This window comes from Strigops habroptila, chromosome 4 (assembly GCF_004027225.2).
Source record: "Strigops habroptila isolate Jane chromosome 4, bStrHab1.2.pri, whole genome shotgun sequence".
NCBI lineage: Eukaryota > Metazoa > Chordata > Aves > Psittaciformes > Psittacidae > Strigops > Strigops habroptila.
Genome location: NC_046358.1, coordinates 53,748,913 through 53,767,804, shown reverse-complemented (window position 1 = coordinate 53,767,804; position 18,892 = coordinate 53,748,913). Strand labels below are relative to the sequence as shown.

The 18,892-nt window shown below is 36.3% G+C and overlaps 1 protein-coding gene across 8 annotated transcripts in view; it reads right to left on the bottom strand.

Annotated features, from left to right (window-relative positions):
• The window catches only part of SOX6 (SRY-box transcription factor 6), a 379,634-nt gene that overhangs the window by 324,560 nt on the left and 36,182 nt on the right, over positions 1-18,892 (bottom strand). Inside the window, exon 1 of one of the 8 annotated variants that reach the window (XM_030481390.1) lies at positions 1,485-1,496. The exons of the other annotated variants lie outside the window; for them this stretch is intronic. The gene's annotated coding sequence lies outside the window, so the exon portion shown is untranslated. Of the gene's footprint in view, positions 1-1,484; positions 1,497-18,892 lie in introns of those variants that run through there. 8 annotated transcript variants of the gene reach the window in all.

Here is an 18,892-nt window from a genome sequence, read left to right as displayed (position 1 = left end):
TTTCAAGTGTTATAGAACATTCATCACTTTTTAAAAGTATTTTGTTAACAGCATTTTGCAGCTAAACTGGTGTAAAATATGGTTTAGGTGCGTTTAACTGGAACCCATCTAAGGCAAAATTCATACAGAAAGAGACTAACTATTTTGTTCTTCTACGGTCTAGATCCTGGTCAGCAGCTTAGCCTAAGTACAATGTGTTCACTATAAGGCATGATTAAATACAACATTCTTTTTCCTTCATACCCCTCAGTTCTAGTTGGAAAGGTAACAGATGCAACTCAAACCCACAGAGCTTGCCTTATAAAATTCTTCAACTAGCACAATGACTCACTTTATGCCTCTAAATATCCATGGTTTCCTCTCTCCAGAACCCCCATGCTTTAGAAGGTAGTTCAGTAGTTTATTTTTATTGTTTGGTCTACATACAGCACATTTTTAGTTCTTATGAAAACAAAGAAACTTTGTTGCAGAGTCCTTGTTTTCTTTCCAAAATGTGAAGATGGATATGGGTAACATTAAACTGAAAATAGTAATGGAGCCTGAGCAACTAGTTTAGGTCAAAACCTTTTTGTTCTCTGGGAGCTGATTAATTTGCAGTTCATAAAACAGTGGGTGTAAGCTCAGTTTAAAAACATGTAACTATATTTAAGATGAAATCATCATTTTTGTTAGCCTCCAGTAATCTTTAAGAAACACCTTCCCACAACATTTCTGTATCCTAAAGTGCACCAGCCAGTACTGCACAGTGCCTAGAGACAAGGAGAGAATACCAAACTTATCTTGATGCAGAATATCCTCCTTATTTCATACACCCACACTGAAGTGCATATTATTCATTCCAACCAAGCCCTCCCCCATCCTGAAAGTACACATTTAATTGTATCTTCTTTCTTGTAATACCAACAGAGAGTCAACAAATCTCATTTGCTATATCAATGCAGTGTTATTATATGTTTTAAAAGCAAGTCTGAATCTCATTATCAGCTGATTTATGCCATTAGTGTGCTTTGGAGCCACCAATTAAACAAGGACAGTGGTTCATAAGGTCACAGTTCATTAATCTGAAAGAGTATAAATACACTTTAATGCACACCACCATGCAGAGAATTTAGGAACAAAGGACCAAACCTTTATTCTGGGCAAGCAATTAGGGGGAAAGGTTAAATATACAAAATTTCAAATTTAGCTCTAGCATTCTGTTAATTTATCTAGGAAAAAAGTTCAGTTTGGTAAAAAATCCTGCAGAATAATGTGCATGTGAAGCCTTGATGGTTACCGCAACAGCGCAAGTGAGGGAGAGGGCAGAACAGGGCTAACCGCACCCAGAGATCCCGGGTAAATGAAGGCTTGTTGCTCAGATAACACTTCAGAATGGGGAATCAGCTGCAGGCTTTATCCATTCTGAAGATGGTCAAGGTGGAAAAAACAAAAACCCCAACCTCAAACAGTCCAGTCCATTCTAAATGGACTCATCTGAGCTAGACTGTTGCATTTAGCACCTCATACAAAACTGACTTCAACCACACTGCCTTCGTAAATCCAATAAACTTGTGCAATCAAGTAAGTGTTCAGTAATAGCAGTAGTCTACCAACACAACCGGAGTATAAGTATAATGCTGAAAACAATCTAATAGACCAGAAATAGCTACGAATGACTAGAATGGACTACGACGTCTTGGAAAGCAGAATTAAAAACCTAAACAACACAAGCTGCCATGAAAACAAGAAACTGTAAAGACAGGGATTTACAAAAGGACCTAAGAGTTCAGGCAACCCACTTTCAATGAAAATAGCAAAGGTTGACTATCTCCTTGTTTGCCCCAAAAATTCCATTTTATTAAACCATAAAAAGGTTACATCTTAAATGAAAATGTTTGCTTAAAAGCAAACATCATAGCAGTTTTCATGGGTTTGACTGTTTGTTTGGGCTTTTCTTTTCAAACAGGCAAAGTTGTCCTAACATTGAGTAACACGAAATAAGACCAAGATCATTTCTGCAAACACCAAAAAAGTCACAGGCCTGGCTTAAAAGAATTGTTAGTAAAGTTAAACATCTCTCATTGACTTGACTAAGAATAATGTAGTCAGCCAACAATTTCAGAACCAGAAGTTTTCAAAATAACTCACTTTTCAAAAAGCTAAGCTTTTGCTTGACTTGCAAACACATATTGACACCAAGAGAATGCTGGACATAAAACAGATTATGTACATCACTAAATGACTGTGTGATCTTGTATGCCTTAAATGTTATAAACCAAAGAAAATTCCATAAATAGCCAAATGTCACTTATAAAATAGCCCTTTTTGCCCAAGCACCATTACCTCTAATAATTCCAAGAGATAATATTTTCAGAACAAGATTTCACCACTTTTGCAAAGCAGAAAATATTACTCATTTTATAAAATCTTTAATTAAAATATTCTGATTCTTCTAAGATAGAGCCTCTACAGGTAGTCTGCATTTTCTGTGCACAGTGAGCATGAAGAAGCCTGCAAGTAAAAAATGGAAGCAGTTATTTAGTAAAAAGCATGGCAGCATGTTATATCATTTGAGAATGTGGCCTATCATTGTGGGCTGCTGGGACCAAAATATGTACCATTCAACAACTGTTAAAAAACTATTTTCAGAATTCTAGCATTATGTGGAATGAGAAAAAGGAATAATATAGGAATTAAGCTATACATTTAGGGCCTGAATCGCGTAGCAATTTCACACCCTGAAATGTGCAAAATTTCACAATTAAAACAACATTAATGACCCCCCAGACACAACCGCAAAAAGGAGGTGGCAGTAGTCTGATCATGATGAGATACTTTGAGTTGGATTTCTAAAAATTTTACTCAATTCAGGTAAAAGGCACAATTTCAAGATGATTTAATGAAGAATATTTTACACATGGAAAACACTTCATACATGATCATTTTGAAAGAGGAAAGTAAACAGAGCAATTGACCACTATAGATGAAACTTTCTACAAAAGAGACAAGGAATTTCTTGTTATCTTCCCTTTGTGTCACTACTCTTCAATGGATGGGGATTGTATTTTACTGCCTTTGCTGGCTTGTTTCTTAAACATTACTCTCCTTGGTTCCACGAATTAGCAGAAATAAAAACCAAGCAAAGGGGGGGAAAAAAAACAAAACATCACCACAAAAACCAACCAAACCAACTACAATATTGTTTCCCTAATACTTTTCATTTTAGAATAGCCCCTCTGCAATGATTCTCACTTGGATTTCTGCAACAGAGATTGCAGCCAAATGATTTATCAAAGGAAGAATCAGAGCATACCACCTGTTGTGCAAGTGGTCATTTTAAAACACATGTTGCATCACAGTGAAGTCATAACAACACAGTACACACAATGTTAAAATTGGTCTCCAAAGCTCTGTCCTCTGACACTGCCTTTGCTATAAATTTTCTGCTCAACCATCAGTAGAAGAGTTTCCTTGTGCTTCTTAGTTCCTCATTCACAAAAAGGAGCTACTATTTCTTCCTTCTGTAACACTGATGCTTTACAATTCTACATACCAGAAGCAGTGATGTCATTATTACAGAAAAAAGGCTCAAAAAAATACCTAAAATAGGATACATCTCCACAGAGTTTTGCAGGGAGATATGAGCTCACTCTGCCCACGCTCGGAGATGACTGGCCACAAACCCACTCTAATTCAGTTTAGCTATGGTTAGCACTTACGTAAACTACATGACTTCCAGTTTAGAACAACCTCACATCTGCCGACAAAAAGCATGTCAACGTAGACATACAATAGATGGTGTTTCTGTAAACTACTTCTTGAAAAAAGAATGCCGTAAACATCACCACTTTCGCCAGACCCCATAGGTGGTTCACAAGACAGTTGTTCCCTGTCCCTCCCAAAGAGATATCACTCTTTAAGGGCACATTACCTGGCAGCATTATATTATATAACTGACTATAACAGCTCCTTATGATCTCTTCTGTAAAGGTCCATGCATTTGCAAAATTGCATTATGTTTTTAACAGGCAGTTTGTGAAGATTTCTCTGCTGTGTGCCTACATATCTATAAAGCATCCAGTCACTACAGGACCTGAGTACAGAATACAAAACTAAGGTCTTTAGGCTGTTTCGCTTCACAGCATTGCATCAGGTTAAGACTAAAGGATTTTGATGAAAAAAGTGCTGCACATGTCCAAAAACTAATTTCAATGTACTGTTACACCTGCCACTAAAATTACATTTGAAAACACCAAAAATGCCTAATTTGCTGTGCAGATGAAAGAAATACCTAAACGTGTATTTATTCTTTCATATAAAAGGAAGGGGCTAGCAGTCCAGATCTGATAAGCTCTGTACACATACTTTCAAGCAGATAAGAACCACAAGACATACACCACACTGCTTGGAAGGCTGAAGGGAAAGGAGGAACTCCCGTTATAACTCATGGGTTAGAGATAGCAAAAGCCTCCTCAGTGGCCTGGGATGGGCTGATAAGAGCTGCTAGCTCCCTGCTCCCACATCAAGGGACTCAGATTTCCCAGCAGTTTCTGCACCAGCCCACTGCCACTCACATGATGCAGCTATGACACAAAACCACTTCTGAACTTCAAGTAAGGCTGGGTCATTCCTAATCAATCTGATTGAATTAAAGAAAATAGAGAAAGCTTTCAAAATGGATATCATTGTGTAGCATTTACATTCATGATCCACACACTGAAGGCAGTACAAGGCAAACGAAGCCCAAAATGCAAAGTTACAGCATTACAAGCACCAAGAGGTGTGACTGGTGTTCCAAATACCAGAAAGCCTTCCATGTAGTACTGTTAGAAGGATATCTCAGATACAGAGCAAATTTTATAGCAAATACAAACTGCACTTGGAAACTCACTTTCTACACCTAGCAAAGCAGTATGGCTTGGAAATGGCATCCAACGTCACTCTGCAAAGACTCACATTTGTTACACAACCATGGAAATCAACCCACAAAACCCCACTGCCCAATATGGCAGGTCTGACATTGTTCTGCATCATAATATTTGCCAATTTATTTCTCTTCTCTCTCTCTCTCTGTGCCGCAACTGTAGTTTCTCCATTTGAAATGACAGCTCTTTCTTCTCTTACTTTATGTGTACAGGGACTTGTAACTCTAACAGGGTCTCAGGGTGCTGCTGTAATACAATCTCACAAGGGCTCCCTGGATACAACTTTAACACAAAATAACAATGGCTTTGTTCATTATATAATATTGTCATTATGTAATGATTGCATTACGAAGAACAACACCCATACCAGAAACTGCTAGCCTACCACGCTCAGGTAATTTTTCTTGACAAATTGTATTAAAATTAACAACACTGTTAGTAGTCTTTGACTCCCTTTATCTTTGGAATACATAATGTGTCAGGTTCCCTGCTCTTCCATATTCAGATCAACATTTAATGTAATTTTACTGAAGAACTGGCTTACTTTGTTTAAAAGAGGGTTCTTCCAGCTCAGTCATACGACCAAAAAGGACAGTATGAAAAGTATAAAATGTTATTCAAACCGTAATTTCGCATGCAGTTAAGTGTCTCTAATGAGCTTCATGAGCTCTGGATTGGACTAAACTGAAATTCAGTTACACAACAGAACAGAATTGCACTGATCTGCGATTCAAATCATCTATATTTACATATACATATTCATTTTATCTCCAATTTGCTTATATATTACCTATATATTTTTATATTTTATCTACAACTGCTGACCTCCTCTGAGCAAATCAATGGTCTTTTTGGAATGAAAAATAAAACTAAATTCCGTGACTGTATTTCCCTTGCTAGACAAAGCATCAAGAATTATGTAGCATTGGGAACACTCAAATAATGTGGGAGGATTTGAGTCATTGTACAACACTGCTCAAAGTCTGAAGCTGTGCCACACAGACCATGGAAAGGATTTAAGACACATCTTCAGTGAGTTCTCTCACTGGACTTTGACTTGAACTACATTGAACTTGTGCTACATTTACCAGGTGCAAACTTCTTGGTACAATTTTTGATAGTGTAACACCTACATATGCATAGGCAAGGCTTGGAAGAATAACAAGAAATGTCTTAAACAGGAAACTAAAGCCCTCAAGCAAAGAGATATTTATGGAGGAGGGATGAGAAGTGTTAATTGTGAAAGCCCACTTTTGCCGTTATTTCCAAGAGCTACAAATGGTAAGATAGCTGAAATGTCTAGCTGATATTTCAGAGGTATCAACAATAATAGTGGTGCATGGGAACACATTAACATATTTAAAATTCCAGCATAAATATACCATATAGCACTTGGATTTGAAAATTCCCTGAAAGTTGAAGACTCAACCTGTCACAACTACTGTGGACTTACAAAAAAACAAAACGAAAAATGAGAAAAAAAAAATAATCTTGGAGGTTTCAATTAAAAAGGGGGGGGGGGCGGGGCAAAAGAAAAAAGGAAGAAAAAGAAAAATACAGCAATCTATCCTTACCTTCAGAATTTAATGTAAGCAGGTTGTGAGCAAAATGGCCAGGAGCTAAGTCAGCTTTACACAAACTCTTTTTTTTGACAAATTTATTTTGTAATGTTACATATATACATATATAAATGTGCCACTTGCTCCCACAGAACGTAGTGTTGATCAACACAAAATACTGGGGTTCTCTATTGGAGAGTACCATATTACTGAAGCTCAGATTTTCAAAGCTAGTTAAGTAGGACATAAAAATCAATTAGAAGGCCTGAAGAATGTCTGCCTTCAGGTCTACTTCCCTGGATTCCCTGAGGGACAAAACCTTCTTACTACATATCTTGAGGTTTTTTCCCCCAAAACCCTGAAACATAGTAATTATAGCTTAAGTCTGGGTTTTTTTTATTTTAAAGACCTCATATAGTAACTTCTCCTCTCAGCTCTGATTTTTAAAATACATTTCTCCTGACACTATAACCAGCGAAAAAGAGGTCCAAGTATTCTCATTTTAATTCTGCTTTAGAAGAATCATAAGTAAATAAAGCTTCTTTCTTCAATGATCGGTTAAGTCAATTAGAAACCCGTCTTACATATGTCTCCTCTGTCAGAAAATCATTCCCCAAGTGTGTGGCATGGAGTGTTAACAGCAAGGATATAGCTTTGTATTCTGCCCAAAGGACCGTTCTATTTGTGATTAGCTACAATGATCAGTCCTGAAGATAATTAACTCTCACCTGCTGGACAAATAAATCACATGAAACAATATGAACCACATTACCACACCAAGCCCTCAAAATAAAAACTTCTCAGCCTCCTTTCAGTCTCTCCTAAAGCATGACTACTTCATTAGTTTAAAAGAAAGCAAAAATTTAAATTTAATTAAGGAAAGAGTAGATCTTGAAACAGAAATTTGCCTTCAATGGTAAAGTTATCAGTTTGATAAGAATTCAAGTTTCGGAGACTTAACCAGGTAAAGCCCTAATTTCTTCTCATTTTCACCTGTGTCATCTCTGTCAAAATCTTGTTTGTGATTTTGAACAATACTTGCTCTTGTTGCCTATCAATCAGCTAAAGATTTTGATTTCTTTTTTCTTCTGCAACATTCACCTCTGCAAGGTATTTTGAAACTAGAACTGAAATATGTTCACAATAGATAGAAATCCTTACAGGCAATACCGACCGTCAAATAAATGACACAACAACCCTTAACTCCAATTTTTGATAAGCCCAATCATGGGTACTAACAGTTAAGCAGGTTAAAATGCTAAAGCATGACTTCCTACCAGTCCATAAAGGTAAGTCTCATGTTTGTAGCCCGGGTTTTTTACTGTGTATAGAGATCACATTTTAGTAAACTGTTGATCTTGGAGTCAGAGGTGCCCTGCACTTTAGGACAGACTGTCCTAAGCTACAAATTTAAAGGCAAGTTTGGGGAAAGAGTTCTGGTTTTCACATGCCAAAAATGATTCCTAGCTTCTTTAGACAGTCATATAAAACCATATCTCCAGGCATTTACTGGCATTGCTCAACATCTATGAGCCTCAGGCTATCTGCACCTGCCCTCAGCATGATACTGACAGGCAGCAATGAAAAGCTGATGGCTGGAGGGGTAGCTACTAGGTGTTTTGCATATAATATTTCAAAGATGTAAATGCAATACTGATCTTAAAAAAAAATAAAATAAAATCATACACTCTAAAAGTTGGCATTATTCTGATAGCAAACTAAAAGTTTCACCAAATTAACTCATCAGCCTGACAGGTCTCATTACAAGATCTTATCACTGGTTTAACTAAACAAAAGAAATCGAAGGAGGAAAGAAAAACGTACAGGGAATAATTTCTATTTCTTTAAAAAGAAAGTTCTTTAGGAAGTGCTTCAAATATGTTTCTGTCTTGTGCTAAATGAAGCGGCTATTGCTGTGGAATTTTAGGGCGGTGTTTTCTCCGTTTTCTTTTTAACGAACACCAAAGTGAACATTACAGCAACATCCATCAGAAATCATTAGAGCACAAGTTATAACTACTCCCTGGCAGCTATAAAGTATGTAGGTTTTGTTGGTTAGTTGTTCTTTGGTTTTTGGTTTTTTTTTTTTGGTAGTATTTTCTGATTCCTCTGTTTTATTTCAACTGGACATACTTTGCTTCTTTGAGCTAGAAATTTTCTTTCTTCCAGGTGACCCTGGCCTCTTTTTCTGGCATATGCACCCTTTGGAATGCAGTGCGAAGTTACTTATGTATAAGTGAACTTGTAAGAAAACTTCCTGGGAAACTAAGGAAAAAGAAAATGTTTAAAATCTTAGCTAATGCCACTCTCAAGAATCAAAATCAGATTCACAGAAGATCTCCACTTGACAAAGATTTTAATCCTTATTTTTCTCTCCATTTAAGAAACCGTAAAAGGTTAGAGTTCCAATGAACATGTTTATAATTTCAGTTCTTTTATTGCAAACTACTCTTTGCTTCCAAATAACTTAATCCGCTTTATTTCCAACTAAGGACTAATGAGAACAGTAAGATACAACCAAGGACAGGACACTAGGGTGGTACCGCAGGTTGCAGCTGTATTCAAGATCCCATTTTTCTCAGTGCTGTGTACGTTGCCACAAAGGGTCTTAGAAGTTTACAGTTCTAAGAGGACATGTGTTTTGAAAATATCACCAGCCACATTATTCAGTGTGAATAAATATGGTCCCTCAAAGAAATATATCAACCCTAAGGACTCCCCTGAACTCACAGGAAGGCATGGCTATGTTTGGAACACGGGGTTAAAACCCAACTATACTTGTTTCGTTGCAGAACAACAATTTTAACGGATCTAGGATTTTGCTCTTTATTCTGCCACCCAATGAGGTAATGAATCTCTTAGAAATTTTCAGAACTTGTCTGAATTATCAATACCTGATAAGCCACTGCAAAGCAAGACACTACTAATATTAATCACAAGAATATTTGTGCACTTATATGTTTCCAGACAAAATTTTAAAGTACCTTACCAGAAAATAAATATTTAAAAATACTGTAGTTGGATGATATTTTCCTCTGTACAGAATGCCAACATAAAGTTTGTGGAACTTTCAAACCATAATTTGAGGATCTAGGAGGGAGATCAAGCAACACACATTTCTAATACTGACACCCTGTACTGCTGTTATTTGTACAATTAAGAAACAGCTTAATAGCAAGTCACCTCCTTGAAAATCAGGGAATAAGATTCTACTCAATAAGACCAGACACAGCAGAATCCTGGTCTAAGCCATGTAGAGCTTTGCAAAAATCAGTGAAAATACTACTAAAACAATTTAAAAGTTATAAGTATAAAAAAATATGTTACTCTCAGAAGTCAGCTGAATCCTCTCTGTAAGCTTGCTGACTCCGATTTTAAGATGAACTAATCACCAGTTGCTTAAGTGCAAGTACAAAAATTAAGAGATAATTATATAAAAAAATTCACAAAGTGGCTCAATGCCAACAAGACAGTCTCCCATCAGTCATATATGATACTCTTCTTGATATCTCTCCCTACCTGGAGAAGCAGCTGTGCTCCACAGCAAATCCCAACAATCTTTAAAACCTGGCTCCTGCAGATTGAGGGTCTAAAAACATATCCAGTGAGGCTCTTCTGGTTTTGTTCACTGTTATATGGTAACGTAAGAAGCAGGATTCTCACATTTGATAAAACTCAAATTTTACAGCATTTCACAGTTGCACTAGTCCAATCCTACAGAAACCAAAAAACTTGAATGCTGTAAGTGATGGCTGTACTCGGCCTCGTTATCTCAGCTATGCCTCATCCAAGATGTATTTCAGCAAGCTGACCCTATAATCATACTGCAGGGAATGGTGAAACCTTCAATGAGTTCAATGACAATAACAACTAGAGTTTCAGACAAGGGTAATACTATCCTCGTATAAAAACTGGAAGCAAATAGTAGCATCACTAGGTTCTCTAACATCAGTAGGATTTAGCAAACATATCATACAAATGCAAGACAAAAAAAAATCCTATGCAGAACACTTAATTCAAATACGTACAAAGTCCAATGTGATTACAGCAAACAAATTACTGCTGTTCTGTTCATTGGGCTGGCTGGAAAGTATTAAAATTAAAAGTCAAATTTTAACATTACAGAAGCAAATAAATCAACACTTCAAACTTGTATGGACTTTACAAAATCAAGCAACATTGCAGAAGTTACAAAAATGTGCTGTGTGACCTCCTATTTAATTATTTTTTCTCGGCTTTCTGAATGTGGCATGTCCAAATTCCTCTGATGGGAAAATCTTCTAAAAGAACACACCACTCTTGAGCCATCTCAGACTAGATGTGGAAAATAAACAACATCGTTATACACCTGAACCCAAAATGTAGGATATATATTCATATTGTAGGAGAATTATACATTAACAGCACACTGTGAAAATTGAGCATGCTGGGAAAATACCAAGCTACTTGAACAAAACCTGTATTGTTCCTAATATAATTTTTCCACTTTGAAAATATAATTTGGCACCTGTTCTACTAGGCCCAAGTACTCTGAAATTCAGATACTCCTATAGAGAAGCTAAGTGGGTTTTATTCAGCTACATACAAAGAAATACATGGTTCTTTCTTTCCTGTTTCTGAAAATTACGTGTCCACTCTGATAAATAGTATGCTGCTAGAGGGGTTGGTAATTAAGGCTTTGGAGTTTGCCATCCATTAAAACTTGGTGATCCCACCCAAAGCGCTTCATCATCAGAACCATCTGGTGTTCTTTCTGCACAATTACCAAAATACAGAACATACTTTGACTTGGCGCTTGCATTTGGTAGACATTTTAGTCATTTTATAAGCAACAAGACATGTTGCCAAAGCACAGCCACAGAAGGAAATTTCAACACACCACAATCTGACTTCTACCCTAAGAAGTCCTACTAGGAGAGAAAGAAGGATTGTCTTCACCTTCAGCTAATGTCCTCACCTTTACATACAAGATACCTCTTATCAGTTTCATTACTCTATGTTTCCTCTATAAGTTGATGATGATTAAGAGCATTATCTAACAGATTAACGGTAAAATGATTTGCCTCTAGTTTGAGGCTCAGTTTCTTTAAGATGTTTGGCTCTGAAATCAAACTAATAATCCACCAGAAATTAAACTATTAGAAGTAAATGGAACCAAAGCTATTTCACAATAATACTCTGAAAAGCAGTATGAAGAATATTTCACATCAGACTCTCCCATCACAGTTTTTTCAGTCCCTGCACATACAATAATAATATGAGCACAGCTGTAAATGTAAGAAAGTTTGAAAAACAAAGGGAGAAGATAGGAATATGGACAATTCTTGAATAATACTGGACTTCTTTTTGACTCTTAATTTTCAAGATCTACATAAAAGAAAACAGGATGAGAACACTGAATTACTCCCAAGAGCACTAAGAAGTCTCTCTTGCAGAATTCACCTATTTTACTCATTTCTGCCAGCAAAATCTGTGGCAAAAGGTGAAAATTTATATGCAGTGATGATGTTAAGCCCAGCTTTCCAAGGACAGTATGGACAGCATGAAAAAAAAAAAAACAAAACCCAAGAAAGAGCTCAAATTGAAGTGTTGACCAATAATTCTCAAATCTAGACATTTCAATTACACTGGGTAATTCTGAGGATAGGTCTACATTTAATGTCCCTCACCTACAAGCATCCCATATTCAAGGACACAAAATGATGCAAACTTATTGGAGCATATATTCTAAAGAATTTACATTAATACCCTAGATGGAATAAAACGCTTCTCTCAAAGACTTCTACTGATTGAATATACATAGTATTAGTCTGGTTGGTGTCAAAATGGGTTAATTGCTCTGAAATTGGTGAAAATATATGGAAGAACAAAAAAAACCAAAAAACAAAACCCAAAAAATACCAAAACCCAACGACAGGCAAATATTTTTAAAAACAGCACAGTGTAGAAAATATATCCCAAATGACAACTACAAGTTCCACAGCAAACAAATCAGCTGCAGCACTCCATATGGCATGGAAACCTTTAAAGTATTATAATACTATATAAACCAGAAAACTCAGGTTTTCAAATCAAAATGATCCTACTAGGGCATGGATTTGCACCCATCAAAATTTTCATAGATATAAACGGGACCGATGCAGTGAAAGAGTAACAGTTTAGATAATTGCAGACACAGAGTACTGAACAAAATTTTACAAACAAAAAATTATTATGAAATTTGAATGGAAATTAAACAAGCTATTATTACAAGTAACTTTGCAAGGTTAGTCTCTCTAAACAACATTCTAATGAAACAAGTCTAATGAAATTATAATAATAAAATGCAAAGAAGAGATGGATAAAATGTGTAATGACACTAAAATATATCTGCACAATAATAAAAGGCTGTGGAACTAGTGAAAGTGAGAAATCAGAAACAGTGAATTTGGTGAAGAGATCTATGAGCGCATATGGCAACCTAAAGGATCACAATTGTGCTCATCCCTATTAGACAAGCCGACAGACAGACAAAAGGTAATATATGGGCAAGTAAACAAACATTTAACTACACAGACTGTCATTCTTATTGGGTGACACTCCAAAGAGTACGTACCTTCTTTGCTGGCAAAAATAAACTGCACATTACATACTTATTTTTATACAGGATCTCAAAGCAGATTTCCTAACATCAGAGATTTCAAAATCAAATAGAGTTTATATATTTCCCATGAGTTTTTTCTCTTTAATTTTATTGTGGTTAACAATACTGTAACAAGTAGCAAATTATTATCAAGTCATATTCTCATATCTTTTGAGCATGAGCATGGCTTTCTTAAGTCTCTATCAACAACTTAAAGGAACGAAAGTATTTACTTTCAGGAAAGATAACCAGATTGCTGTCACTTTACAAAAGCATTATGGGGCGTCTCATTTCAACTACTGCCATCACAGCAACATCTAACAACCACAATGGGGTGACAATACACCACCCCCAAAAGGAACAATCAAATCAAAATGCATAAAAATTAAGAAAGAAATCAGTCAATTTACACCTTAGAATCTTGAGCAACTATAACATCAGAAAAACTTTCACAGGGAAAGATGCTGGTGCTTTCAGGATAGCAGAATTAATATTTTGGTTTAAATTTCACAGCATCTAGAAAAGGCCAGACAATGGAGCAGGTTCACTAATGTGTTACTTCAATTTTATTACATGTTAACTTCACAGAAGGAGTGGAGTCTCATTTGCTATGAGACAAAGAGGTCTAATGCCTACATCAGAAAAGAGGCATCCTAACATCTCCATCTCACTTTAAAAAAATAAAAACCCCATATATAATATGTCCTTGCTTTACCTTTTCCTATAAAACTAGCAGTTTACCAATCATACAGCGATGCATTCTGGCATATTTTTGATGCAAATTCTGTACAAACAACAACATGAAATAGTAGCAGACCTAAATTCCTCAAGCACATTAAGACTGAGTTGCCAGCTCTGAAAAATGGACAGTTTTTGCAAAGCCTAGGAGCTAATCGTAAGCCCAGTACATGGTTGTTTCTACAGTTCTGCCCTAATGCAAGTGAGGAGAAGCTGATGGATAAAAACAGAGCAAGATTTATTGTCTGGCCCCATTCTTACCTACCCTAATCGGAACAGGACCCAGGAGAGACTTCCCAAGTCCTCCCCATGCACAAATATATGCATTTCTGTGTTTTGGCCTTCACAACAGTGAATCAGAAACCAGGATCAGCCCAGAAATAAATGCAGTCTGCTTTTCACAGAAACATCATTTTCTTGTTATGCCTTGCTATAGTTACATATCTTGTAATGTTATTCTTGTCACAACCTAAAAATCTGCACCAATTTTTTTTTTGCTTCAGGATGAATTCTGCCTTCAGCTGCAAACTATGATTTCCCACAGAAGGCACAGTCGTTGCACACTGGTGTACCAGGAAAAACAGAACTCACACTTCAAATTAATTATATCCTTTGTATTAACATACTTTTATAGTAATATAATACACACAGTTTATGCTGTGATTTAAGAATTAAAACCTAATCATATGTAAAATTAGGCCATTCAAGAAATAACTGCAAAATAAGTTGGAATTAGAGTTGTATATGAACCATTCGATGCTTGCACTTGCATCAGTGAACTGGAAAAGCTCAGTAAGCCAGCATGGCTTAGGTACTAAAGCTGACACTCCAGAAGCATCCACAATCCCCTCTCCTTTAGACAATTAAAACAATCCTGCCATTTAGTGGCAAGGAACAGGGAAGGAGCAAAGAGGAAAAAGGAAGGAAAGGATAAGGAAATAAATACTTAACAGTATAGCCAAGGAAGATTTTTTTTTTAGGGTCTGGTCAAAAATTATTCCACTCTGTTTAGTTCTGTATGCATCTGAAGTTCTTCCTTGTCTAATAATTAATTATAAGGGAAAATATATCACCTTTTTGTAAACCTCAAATAAAAAAAGCCGAAGTCTGCCAATAACAAAATATATTTATCCTATTCTGTGTTTCTTGACTTCCTGTGTAGTTATTAGGAAACACTTCCTTCACTATCTGGCTGCAAAACATCTATATTGAACTAAATATGGCTATTTTTTCCACTAAACCCAGTGTAGATATTTTACTGGAATTTAGAACTGCGAGCCAGTCACATGATAAATTAATATAGATTATAATCAATTCATCCACATGTGATCAGATTACAGCCAGCCATATTAGTTTTAGCAAATTATTGTGTTGCTCATGTTCTGGCATCAGCAGCCTCTAGTTTATTTTTCAAGCTACTTGTCTTCCAGTTAGAACGAAATTTTCATTGGTTCTTTTGATGAACAGAGGATATAAAAGCTGAGCTATGTGGCAGACTAGCTGCTTTGGGGGTATTATTTTAGTTAACAGACTATACAACTTCAAATTATAAAACGTTTAAACACGTATATTTACAATCATAACCAGCCAAATACACACAAAATACTCCTGAATTGAGAGATATTCAAGAAAAATGAGAACATGACTGTTCACCTTTCTTCAGCTTTTAAAATCTTAAGGGAACGCATAAGCTGAGTCTTTCCCCCCATCTCCTCCCCCCCATTTATTTTTCTTCCCTCCTTTTATGAACAGAAATCCTGTCACACCAATTTATTTTTGGCTAGACTACTGCATTCAAAACTGCCCTTTGACTTCTAGATACTGTTTTTAATACAGAACAAATATGGCAGGATGAACAGAACTCTGTTGCTGTGAAAAGGCAGAAGACAATGCAGAGAAGCAGGGACACAGGGAATCCTAAATATGCAGCAGAAAAGGATAGTGAAGTCTTCCAAGGAAAAGAAAGCTGAAATAATATACACAACTGCACCAAACTGCACCTGGTATTTGAAAGTAAAGTAAATATGCTCTTAAAGTAGCTACTAATTTTGTAAGATTCCATCTTGAGATAACCCTGATTTTCCTAAAGATGGTGCCGAAAACTAGTTTTATAGTCTCCAGTTTAAGCCTAAAAACAAAAGCACACACAACTAATCTTTCATTGAAAATGTTGACATTTCATATCTTATGAGATGCTTGAAATATATTGAAAAAATTCCTTGAACTTGCAAGGTAGGTAATAGATATAAGGAAAAATCAACCCATAGCAAATTAATTCAAATATGCAATTTTAATATAGCTTTATAGAGAGAAAAATATAACCATTATAAAGGGAGAAAAAAAATATTTAACTGACATAAGAGCTGGGTCGTGCAAGAGGCCTGAGAAATACCAACAGTAGCACATTGGCCTGTTTCAGGCCCTTAGCAGAGGCTTCCATTCTCTAAAGAAATTAAAGGAAATTCACAAATTCAGGCAGACATAAAATACATGAAATATATCTTTTCACAGATGCAGATATGTGGAATACAATATCTAAATATCTGTTTAATTACAGAGAGCGCATAGGGTATTTAACAAATCAGAGAAACTGAAATCTTACTGAAAGACTCTGTTCTTACTGGAAATCTGGAGTAGCCAGATGCTGCTGCATAAATGGATTAGCTGTTTGTGTATGCTACACAGTTTGAGATGCTCTGGAGGAGTAGCAGGGTTAGTAGGGCCACAGACCTGATTAGAGGCTATCACGGAGGACCTACAGCTTCAGTAGCTAGCAAAGCCATTCAACTTCTGTATGGGCTGCAAGAGACAGTTGAGACATACCACAGTACATCCCTCTGATTCTGTTCTTGCTATGAATGTCATCGAAATTCATTTGCACAGTTCCTGGCAAGCCTACTCTTATTTGCAAAGCAAATATGTACCAGCGTTTCTGCTGGGGAGAATCAGAATGTGTGCAGGTGAAGAATTTGACTCTCCATCCTTAAATGCATTCGTTTAGACTTGCACAAGTGACGTGCCTAAATGAACTACTCACCAAAATAGAGCAGCTTAAACAGCAAGTCAATAGCCTCAGCTGTATGCAAAGGTGGATGACGTACCCACACATGCAGATGATGCATCAGAACTCTAAGCTAATACTTTAACAAGGTATCCCTGGTTTTGTCTAGTCTAGCCTATATCTGTACCACAACTGCCTTTTAATGTATAATTTGTTGAAGACACCTGAAATGTTCTTTTTTAACACAGACATCGTAAATACTCAAATAATTAGAAACAAATTATATATTTTCACAATAAAAGAATAGCAATATATTGATACATGGCCAGGTGATGGCTCAAATCAAAATACTGATCCTTACTCTTTCAGTGCCAATAACATGAAAGATTAAATTGCTAATATCACTCAAATACAGCAGTGCTTTATTTTCAGACCTAAAGTATGCAAGATTTCTCCATCATAAAAACTGCAAGTAGAACTCTTGGGAATTATGATGGTCCTTCCTTTTTAAACAAATTTAGAAAATGTAATCACCCTTCACAGGTGAGATATTCTGTTTATTCTATGGAGAATCATTTCAGTTTAAATTAAACTCTTCAAATGGTTTTGATGATTGTTACAATAAAGAAACAACAGGGAAAAGATCTGGGAAGAGAATAACGTGTTAGATGAATGGCTGACAGAAATATTTCTAGTATATGAAAAACATCAGGGGTTTTTTAACCAAATATCAGTATTATTTTTTCAAAGCATAAAAACTAATGCTGTTTATTTGTCCTAAGTGAAAATGCCAATCTGCACTCTCCTCTTTAATTATCTTCAATATGCACCAAGTACTTTGAAGATAAACAACAGATATAGGTCTATTCAGAAATAAAAAAAAAAAAAATAACAACCTACTAGTGGTGCAAGACACCTTCTGGATACCAAACTACCAGACAACCCTGTCCATTCACCATTTAAAAATTAGCTCTTTCTGGATGTCTCGACCTTGAGTAACCAAACATAGAGCAGAGTGAAAATGGCTTGTCTGTTGAGAATTTAAGACAGAAGTCCTGCCACAGATTGCTTGGAATATAAGCAGCTCAGAATCTAAATTAGATTTTGACAAGGCAAGTAGTGACAAAAAGGAAAGAAAGAGGTTAAAAGCCCAATACAAATTTCTGGCATTCTCTTTTTTTTTCTGACCCTACCCTTAAACCTCACAGAGAGAAAGAACATACCAAATAGATGCCCATTAAAAACTTGTGAAAAGGATTGTTTCATATGTCCCTCTCTTCCAAGCTTTCTCTAAATTCATACTTATTAAACACTGTGATTAAGAGCACTACTGCCAGCAGTCATGAAAAATTCTAATATAAAGCATCAGAACTACACCATTACTGAAAAACAGGTGCAAAATATCCTTCTACAGATTTGGGGGGGGGGGGGGGGGGGGTGTAGTACAACACGCCTGCCAGTTCATGACTTAAATTTGTCTCAACAGCAAATATTTTTTTAAGAGAGATCTCAAAAGAATAAACAGGAATATTGAAATCCAGGTGACTTTAAAACAGCTGTGTTGAGGCACCCTATAAGCTGTCTTTTCAACATATAACTTGCTCATCCTGATGCTAACACTCTCCTATTTCCAAATATTCAGTGATCCTTTACACACTGCTCAAGGTAAACTATAGTAAAACTCTGTTTGTCAAGTGTCTTCTGCAAGAATCATTTATCTTTCTTAACGATATTTGCTTTCCCTAGCTATGTACCCCCCGGAGGCTTTCTTGTACATACCAGGCAGTCAACAAATGGGCTGAAGAAGAGGCAGAAGACCAAGACAGGCTCATATCACCTCCCTGGATGGTGTTCCCATGGAGACTCCTTACAGCAGGCAATGCAGCTCCTGGCTGCACCATTTGCACTATTTAGCTTCCTCTGTAATGAAGAAGTCTAACTGAAACCAAAAAGTGTTCTTGCTAGTATAGTTGAAACAGGCATGCTGACAAAGATCAGATCCAGACATACAGGGCTTCTGCATGACAATGCTCAGTCTGCTGCTGGTCCCAAGAACTTTGACAGGTTT